The sequence below is a fragment of the Tupaia chinensis genome, unplaced genomic scaffold (genome assembly GCF_000334495.1).
Source record: "Tupaia chinensis unplaced genomic scaffold, TupChi_1.0 Scaffold145814_1, whole genome shotgun sequence".
In the NCBI taxonomy this organism is placed as follows: Eukaryota; Metazoa; Chordata; class Mammalia; order Scandentia; family Tupaiidae; genus Tupaia; species Tupaia belangeri.
In genome coordinates this window covers 2,222,512-2,232,197 of record NW_006205672.1, presented here as the reverse complement: position 1 = coordinate 2,232,197, position 9,686 = coordinate 2,222,512, and positions in this window count along the sequence as shown.

Here is a 9,686-nt window from a genome sequence, read left to right as displayed (position 1 = left end):
CCATGCCACCTGCCAGCCCCAATAAACAATTCTTTTTTTAAAAAAATTTACTATAGGGTTAGCAGATAGTGTGGATGTTAAGGCAGCTGGATCATGGTCAACTGTGTGGTTCAAGTTCCTGACCTGGTGGCTTGAAAACATGCTGGATGCATGTGCAAGCCCAAAATCCCAAGAAGAAAATGGAGAAGGGATTGCAGCATGGCTGTGCCCTCTGAGGGTGCTTTCTCACTCCCCCCACCCCCTGTGTCTCTGTCTCCAGCAAGCACATATGCCTCATAGGAAAAAACTTCAAAAAAATATATTTTGGGGCCCAGCAGGTGGTGTGGCAGCTAAGGTGCTAGACACTCATATATATATATATTTTTTTTTTTTTACTATAAAACTGTAGTAATTGGTCTATTCTGCTAGTACAATGCTTAAGGAAACTGGATCCCATATGGTGGACTATGGTTTGAATCCCAACAGAAGCTTAAAAAGCATGCCAGGTATGTATGCCTAGGTGCCCAAACCCATGAAGGGATAGAGAAATAATGGTTATATTACTGGACTCCTATGAAGTCAATCGCTGTTCAAGTCCTGAACCCCGTGACTTAAACTCAAATCAGGCATGTGTGTGTGCATGCTTAAAATCCCAAGAGGAGAAGGAACTGTAGTGTGGCCATCCCCCCGGGGGGTGATTTCTTATTTTCTATCTCTCTTGGCTCTCCAGTGGGCACACAACGTGTACCCTACAGCAAAAAAAAAAAAAAAAAAGGCTGTCGTACTGGTGAAAGAATAGACAAACAGATCAATGAAACAACTGAGAGCCCAGAAGTTTTTTGGCTACCTGACGAAGGAACATAGGCAATACAATACAGGAAAGAGGCCTCTTTTTTTTTTTTTTTTTTTTTTTTGAGAGGTTTTCACTACAGGGCGTGAGGGCGTGTGCACTTGCCAGACAGACAGACAGAAAGCGAGAAATCACCCCCCAGGGGGGATGGTCACGCTGCAACCCCTTCTCCTCCATTCTCCTCTCGTGATCTTGGGCATGCACACACACGCGCCAGTGTGAGTTTTAAGCCACTGGGTCCGGGATGTGAACCGCAGTCGACTACGTGGGAGTCCAGGGACATAGCCATTACGCTAACTGCTGATTCCCAGGAAAGAGGCTTTTTGAACAATAGTGTAGAAGCAACTGGACTTGGGCATGCAAAAATAAATAAATAAATAAATAAAAACAGATTATACAAACTTCACAACAATTAAAATGAATCCAGACCTAAATGTAAAATTCAAAACTATAAAACTATTAGGGTCGGGCCAGCAGGTGACATGGTGGTTAAGGAATTGAACTCCTATCTGCTCAATCACAGTTAATCCTGGACCTGGTGGCTTGCTTTCCCATTTTCTATCTGTCTCTCTCTAGACCAATTAAAAGTGGTAGTAATTGGAACCAGCAGTTAGCGTAATGGCTATAACACTGGGCTCCCATGTAGTCGACTGCTATTCGAGTCCCAGACCCAGGGGCTTAAACTCATGCCGGGCATGTGTGTATGTATGCCCAAGACCCTGAAAGAAGAATGGAGGAGAAGGGATTGTAAGATGGCCATCCACCCTGGGAGGTGATTTCTCGCTTTCTGTCTCTTGTCTCTGTCTTTCTGGCAAGCGAACACGCCCTATAGCAAAAACCTCTCCAAAAAAAAAAGTGATAGTAATTGGGCCAGCAGGAGGCATGGTGGTTAAGGGCACTGGACTCCCACATGGCTGACAACTGTTCAATCCCAGACCTGACAGCTTGCTTTCTTACTTTTCCTCTCTCTCTCTCACTCTGTCCCTCTTTAGACTTGTGGCCAGTACCACTGTGACATGTAAAGTCACTACTCTGGCACTTACACCCTGGAATAATTCTGTGAAAGCAAGAACCCTTACAACGAAATCCTTTCTCTCCAGTGCTCAAACCATGGAAGTTTTCTGTTGTCTTTAGGACTTTGTCTGCTACTAGCTTGAAGGAGATGGAGCCTGAGGGCTCACCATCTACAGCGATGTCAAAGAACATGGTGGGGTTGACCATGGTTGAGAGCAAGAGACTCAGGTGGTGGTGTCTGCAAAACATTTTGTAATGACTTTTTAGACAACACCAGGGGTATGATAATGAAAGAAAAAGTTGATAAGTTAGATGTAATTTAAAATTTCTGGGGATCAGCAGATGACACAATAGTTGCGTTGCTGGACTCCCACATGGCTGACTGCAGTTCGAGTCCCAGACCTGGAAGCTTGAAACATGCTGAGATCATGTGCATGCATGCCCAAAATCCCAAGGGGAGAATGAAGGAGAAGGGATTGCAGTGTGACCATCACTTTTGGAGGGTACATTCTCACTTTCTCTTTCTGTCTTTGTCTCCAGGAATCACTAGTGCCCCGTAGCAAAAACAAAACAAAACAAAACAAATGAAATAAACCAAAATCTATGAAACAAGGGGGTGATTTCTGACTTTCCCTCTCACTGTCTCTGTCACTTTCTCCAGCAATTGCATGTGCCCTAAGGAAAAAGCCTCTACAAAAAATTTACAGGGGCCAGCAGGCGGTGTGGTGGCTAAGGGCGCTGGACTCCCACATGGCTGACCTTGGTTCAAGTCCCAGACCTGGCAACTTGCTTTCTCACCTTCTCTCTCTCTCTCACACACACTCTGTTCCTCTTTGGTCAAATAAAAATAAATAAAAAAAGAGAGGGAAAGTGAGAAAGCAAGCCACCAGGTCCCAATGTCCGGCCATGTGGGAGTATCCAGCACTTTAACCACCATGCCACCTGCTGGTCCCTGACATCTTTTAATTTTTTAAAAAATATTTTACTTCATTTCTTTCATGAGTGAGAGAGAAAACGAATGAGCACCCTTACAGATCTTATCTTGCAACAAAGCCCTCTCCCCAGCCCTCAGCTAGTCAGAATGTAGCATGACGCACTCCTCCATGCTTCAGGTCCATTTGGGATCTGAATCTTCAGTTGACTCTAAGGCTTCCAGAACTAGAGATCAGTACTCTACCACCTGTGCCACTGTGGCTGGGTCACTTTTTGAATTTTTATTTTATTTTATTTTTAGAGACAGGGTCTTGCTATGTTGCCCAGGCCAGGACTGGAATTTGATATCCTCCAGCTTTAGCCTCTTGAGTGGGTGAACTTCAAAATTTTTAATTATAATTTTTATTTAGCTATTATTATTTTTAAATGATTTTATTTAACTTTATTTATTTTAATTTGACCAGAAAGGAACAGGGAGAGAGAGAGAGGAGAGAGAGAGAAAGCCACCAGGTCCGGGACTCAAACCACGGTCAGCCATTTGGGAGTCCAGCACCCTTAACCACCATGCAACCTGCCGGCTTCAGCTACTATTTTTTAAAAGAATCACTTATTTTATTTATTATCATTATTATTTAAAATTTTGACCAGACAGAGAGAAAGCAAGCCATTAGGTCTGGGAATCGAACTATGGTAGGCCATGTGGGAGTCCAGCGCCTTAACCACCACGCCACCAGCCAGCCCCAAACCTATTTTATTTTTTAAAGTAATTATTGGGATGAGCAATTGGTGTAATGGCTATGTTGCTAGACTCTCATGTAGTCAACTGTGGTTCAAGTGCCGGACCTGGTGGCTTAACTCACACTGGGTACATGTGCGTCCATGCCCAAGATCACAAGACGAGAATGGAGAAGTGATTGTGGCATGGCCATCCCCCTGGGGGCACACACGCCTGACGTGAGTTTAAGCCATCAGGTCTGGGACTCAAACCATGGCCAACTACGTGGGAGTCCAGCGACGTAGCCATTACACCGTCTGCTGGTCCCAAACCTATTTCATTTTAAGAGAGATTTTTGGGTGCTCACTGAAGAGAGAGAGCAAGAAATTATCCCCCGGTGGGGAGAATGGTCACATCGTGATTACTTTTCCTCTCAGAATTTTGGGCATGCATGCACATGGCGTGAGCCAGGTGTGACTTTTTTTTTTTTTTTTTGAGAGTTTTTTTTGCTATAGGGTGCGTGCGTTCGCCAGAAAGACAGAGAGAGAGCCAGAGAGACAGAAAGTGAGAAATCACCCCCCGGGGGGGATGGCCATGCCGTAATCCCTTCTCCTCCGTTCTCCTCTCGGGATCTTGGGCATGCACGCACACGCACCAGGCATGAGTTTTAAGCCACCGGGTCCGGGAGGTGAACTACAGTCGACTACATGGGAGTCCAGCGACATAGCCATTATGCTAACTGCTGATCCCAGCCAGGTGTGACTTTTAAGCTGCTGGGACTGGGACTCAAACCATAGTCAACCATGTGAGAGTCCAGCAACATAATCATTTCACCATCTGCTGGTCCCCAAAGCACACAAAAAGCTATTAAAAATATTTTAACTTTTTTTATTAGTAGTATTTGTTATTATTTTAATTTGAACAGAGAGAAACAGAAAAGAAAAGTGAGAAAGAAGGCCGCCAGGTCCAGAACTCGAACCACGGTCGGCCATGTGGGAGTCCAGTTTCTTTAACCACCATACCTCCTTCCAGCCCCCAGGCAAAAACTTATTTGACCTGTTTGTTTTTCTCAAACCCCACTTAAAAATATCTTGTTGGCTGTACTTCAGAAAATATCAAGATCTGACATTACTTGTCATTACATTTTTTTGTCATTATCATTTTTCTAGCACGCTGGTCCACCATCATTTCCTTGTTGGAATCATTCCTAATAGTTGAAGTCTATTTTCAACATAGCAACCAATGTGTGTCTGTGTGTGTGCGCGTGTGTTTAAGGTTTTTGCCACAGGATATATGTGCTCGCTGGAGAGAAGAGGCAGTGAGAGGGAAAGTGAGAAATCACCCCCAGGGAGACAGCCACACCACAATCCCTTCTCCTCCATTCTCCTCCTGGGATTTTGGGCACATGCACAGATGTATCCAGTATGATTTTCAAGCCACCAGGTTCAGGACTCAAATTGTGATTGGCCAGTGGAGTCTAACACTGTAACCGCCACCCCACCTGCTCACTCCCAATGTAATCTTTTTAAAACATCCCATAATAGTTACCATATAACTTCTTTACATAAAACTCCTCTGCTTTTGGGGCCAGGTGGTGGCACACTGGGCCCACATGGGAAAGGTCCTAGGTTTACATCCTGGGAACTCACTGGGCAGGCCAACTAAGATGGATAGGGGCGGGAGGGGGGGATTGATAGGGGCAGAAAGGTGCTCTTGGGGTGTCTGTACCCAAATATTCTCTCTCTCTCAATAAATAAACAACAACAAATTTTAGAAACCAAAAAACAAAACCCAACTCCTCTACTTTGAAAATGACTCTTGGGGCCAGCAGGTGCCATGGTAGTTAAGACACTGGATTCCCACATGGCAAACAATGGTTCGAGTATGCAGGGTTAAAAATGAGGGCGGCTGGGGGACCAGGAGTAATGGCTATGTCGCTGGACTCCCATGTAGTTGACCATGTTTTGAGTCCTAGACCTGGTGGCTTAAACTCACACCGGGCACAAGTGCACGCGTGCCCAAGATCCTGAGAGGAGAATGGAGGGAACGATTACAGCATGGCCATCCCCCCCAGGGGTGATTTCTCGCTTTCTGTCTCTCTCTGTCTTTCTGGTGAGCACACGTGCCCTATAGAAAAACCTCTCAAAAAAAAAGAAAAAAGAAAAAGAAAATCACACTGGGTGCATGTGCATTCATGCTCAAAATCCATCCCCTAAGGAGAGTGAAGAAGGGATTGCAGGGTGGCCAACCCCCGCAAGGGGGTGATTTTTCACTTTCCCTCTCTCTGGCAAGTGTACACACCCTATGACAAAAATAAACAAAACAAAACAACAATAAAAACAAAACGGCAAGTGTACACACCCTATGACAAAAATAAAAACAAAAACAAAACAACAATAAAAACAAAACCTCTCCATTTCAGTTAAAAGTCAAAGTCCTCGGACCGGCAGATGGTGTAATGGTTACATCGCTGGACTCCCACGTAGTTGACTATAGTTCAAGTCCCAGACTCTGCTTAAAATTTGCACTGGGGGGACCAGCAGTTGGCGTAATGACTATGTTGCTGGACTCCCATGTAGTCGACTGCGGTTCGAGTCTCGGACCCAGTGGCTTAAACTCATGCTGGGCGCGCGTGCGTGTGTGCTCAAGATCCCGAGAGGAGAATGGAAGAGAAGGGATTGCAGCATGGCCATCCCCCCTGGGGGGTGATTTCTCGCCTTCTGTCTCTCTGTCTCTGTCTGTCTGGCGAGCTCACGTGTCCTATAGCAAAAACTTCTCAAAAAAATAAAATTTGCATGGGGCACGTGTGCGTGTATGCCCCAAATCCCGAGACAAGAATGGTGAAGGGACTGTGGCATGGCCATCCCCCCAGGGAGTGATTTCTCACTTTCTGGCTCTCTGTCTTTCTTTGTCTCTCCTATGAGCACATGTGGTCTATAGCAAAAATCTCTTGGAAAAAAAAAACCAAAAAAGTCAGACCTGGGCCAGCTGGTGGTATGATGGTTAAAGTGGCTGTGTTGGGAACCAGCAGGTGGCATGGTGGTTAAGGTGCTGGACATTCCCACATGGCTGACCATGGTTCAAGTCCTGGACCTGGTAGCTTGCTTTCTCACTTTCCCTCTCTCTCTCTCTGTCTCTCTCTCTCTCTGGTCAAGTTAAAGTAAATGAATGAATAAATAAAATTAAATTAAAACAAATAAGTAAAGTTAAAATAATTCTAAAGTGGCTGTGTCCCATTGCTGAGTGTCAGTTCAAGTTTTGGAACTAATGCCTTGAAAAACATACCCAGCTCGTGTGCATGTATGACCAAAATCCCAAAAGGAGAATGAAGGAGCAGGGACTGTGGAATGGCTGCCCCTCCTCTTCTCTCTCTCTGTCTCTCTCTGGGCTAGCATGTGCCCTATAGCAAAAAAAAAAAAAAAAAAAGCCAAAGTTCTTACAGTGGTCTGTGAGGAAGGAAATAAGTATAGTAAGGATTCTGGGGCCGGCAAGTGGCATGGTGGTTAGAGGCGCTGGACTCCCACATGGCTGACCATGGTTCAAGTCTTGGACCTGGTGGCTTGCTTGCTCACTTCCTCTCTCTCTCTCTCCATCTCTCTCAGATCAACCTGGAAAATAATAATGATAAAAATAAAAAATAAAGTTAAATAAAAATAATTCTTTAAAAAAAAAAAAAGAATAGTAAGGATTCTCTTTTTTTGCTATAGGGCACATGCACTCGCCAGAAAGACGGAGAGAGACAGAGAGACAGAAAGTGAGAAATCACCCCCCTGGGGGGGGTGGCCACACTGCAATCCCTTCTCCTCTCACGGGATCTTGGGCACACACACACCCAGTGTGAGTTTAATCCACTGGGTCCGGAACTCGAACCCCGGTCGACTACTGGTAGTCCAGCGACATAGCCATTACACCAACTGCTGGTCCCCAAATTTTAAAAATCTTTAAACAAAACAAAATGATTTTCATTGACTTTTGCTATTCTAGAATTGGGCAACACTTCAATCTAGGAAATAGAATGAGTGTTCTAGTTAGTGGGACAGAAGGGGTTGGTTTTACAGGCAGAAAAGGACTAAGAAAAGCAGAAACAAGAAGCAGACTGTTTCAAACCTTTACTTATAAAGGTTAAAGCAGAGGGCACTTTCATATCGTATCATGGTGGCTTAAACTGGTCTGTTAGGGAATTTAGTATTACTTCTCTCTCCTTTGATTTCTTGTAATGTCAGATAAACAAGTTAATTCCATCCTTGTGGCATGAAACTTCAGCATGAGTGACTTCATTTGGGTTTGGCCTGTTGAACTTAGTGCAGGAGCTCAGTCCAAACCAATTGCCTCCTATGTATTTATTTAATATATGTTGAAACATTCCTGTGTTATATCCTTTGCACTTGGTATTCTTTTTTACCAGCCCACTCTTCCCCCATAGTTGCTCAATTATTACCTTTTCCTTAACATCCAGGTCAAGTGTCACTTTCTTTCAGAAGGGCCAGAGCACCATTCCCATCCACAGACCAGGTATCTCACACACACACCGCTGTCTCCCTCATCCTGCTTCATACTTTATAGAATTTATCACTCCCTGAAACTTACTAGTTTATGGTCTCCTGCCACCCTAGAGGGAAGGGAATTTTGTCTTAGAGGCTCCTACTCCCTAAACATCTAAAATAGTACTTAGCACAGAATGTTCACAATTCTTTGTTGAATTAACGAATACTAGATACGAACTTGACAAAGTCTCCTGCCTCAAAAAGTGAGTTTAGTGAGACTAAAAAGAACAAAAATACATTTGTATCTGTTCATCAGTAACAGAGGAGCTTCCAAATCTGCCCGGAAAATATTCACAGTCAGATGAGAAGGAATGGTTAATTTGAAGCAGCACTAATCAACGTAATAAAACCCCCATACTCTTGTAAACTATAACCTATTATGGAGCTCGGAGATGTATCATAACCGGCAAAGGTGAAGTCGCGTCCTGCCATTTATTCTTTCTTCGCCTAGAAAATTCTATAGATAAATTTTTCGTTTCATTTCTACACTTAGTTCCTCTTTACATATTCCAAATGGCCAAGCGGCTGTGAATGGTATCGTCCAAGGGGGTGCGTGAAATATTGTTCAGCCAAGGAGCCTGCGTAGTGAATGGCCCGCTGGACGTGGCGCATGCGCATCTTCCGCGGCGCTGCAAGATGGCTGCCAGCCATTTTGTCCCGCTCGGGGTCTCCGAAGAATTAGCGGCGGCGGCGGCAAAGGCGGCTGCGGCCCTCAAAGACTAACAGTGGCCTGTGAGCAGAAGGAATTTCCTGGCCTGATGTGTGAACTGAAAAACTCCGAGAGCGACGCTGCTAAGAAGCAAAAGGCAGGGCAGAGTGGTACAGTCCTTCTCTCCTTAGTTTGACCAGCGCCAATATACTCTGTCCCTCCCAGTTTTTTCTCTCAGGTCGCTACACGCTGATCTTTTGCGCAGGCGCACGAGTAACCTAAGCGCCTCCTTAACCCTTGGGGTTTGCGGGCTCCTGCGCGCGCTTCTCTTTCGCGCCCCTTGATTGGTCAGATTGCCCCGCCATCACGACTCCCTCTGCTTTCTAGGTTGAGAAGGAAGCAGGGGGGCGGAGCCAAGCGGCGCTTGCGCGGTACTGTGGCTGTCTCTGCTGCTATTGCGTTGCAAAAAAAAAATCCTGACTAGGTAGCCTTGGGCCTTTTCTGTGCTAGAGAATCTAAAGGAGAAAGATTTCTGCCATTGAGGGGACAGTCGGTAGTATCAAATGTAAGATCTTAACGCCCGCCGTGGCTCACAGAAGTGTGGGGAAAGGGGTCGGGAAGGGCCGCAGCGTTGAGAGCCGTGTAGTATTTGAAAGAACCCCAAAAACATTAGTTTTGGAGCCAGGCGTTCTGGGAGGTTTTGCAGGTCTTGTTTTCTGCGTAATTTTTCCGTGATTACTGACAGGTTTAAACACGACCCCTCGAACAATACTGATAAACCTTGGAAACCTGCAGCCCCTCCTTGCGGTGTGTAGGAGCCGCCAGCGTGCCCGGCAGCTGGTCCTCCCGTCCGTGCCTCCAGAAGAGCTAGCGCGTGCTCCCTCCCCACCCCCTTGGCCTCCCTCCCCACCTACGGCTTCCACGCACTCGCAGTGATTGTTTTGCCCGCTCCCGCCGCCGCCGCCGCCGCTGCCGCCGCGCCCGCCAGCCGAGCAAGAACGA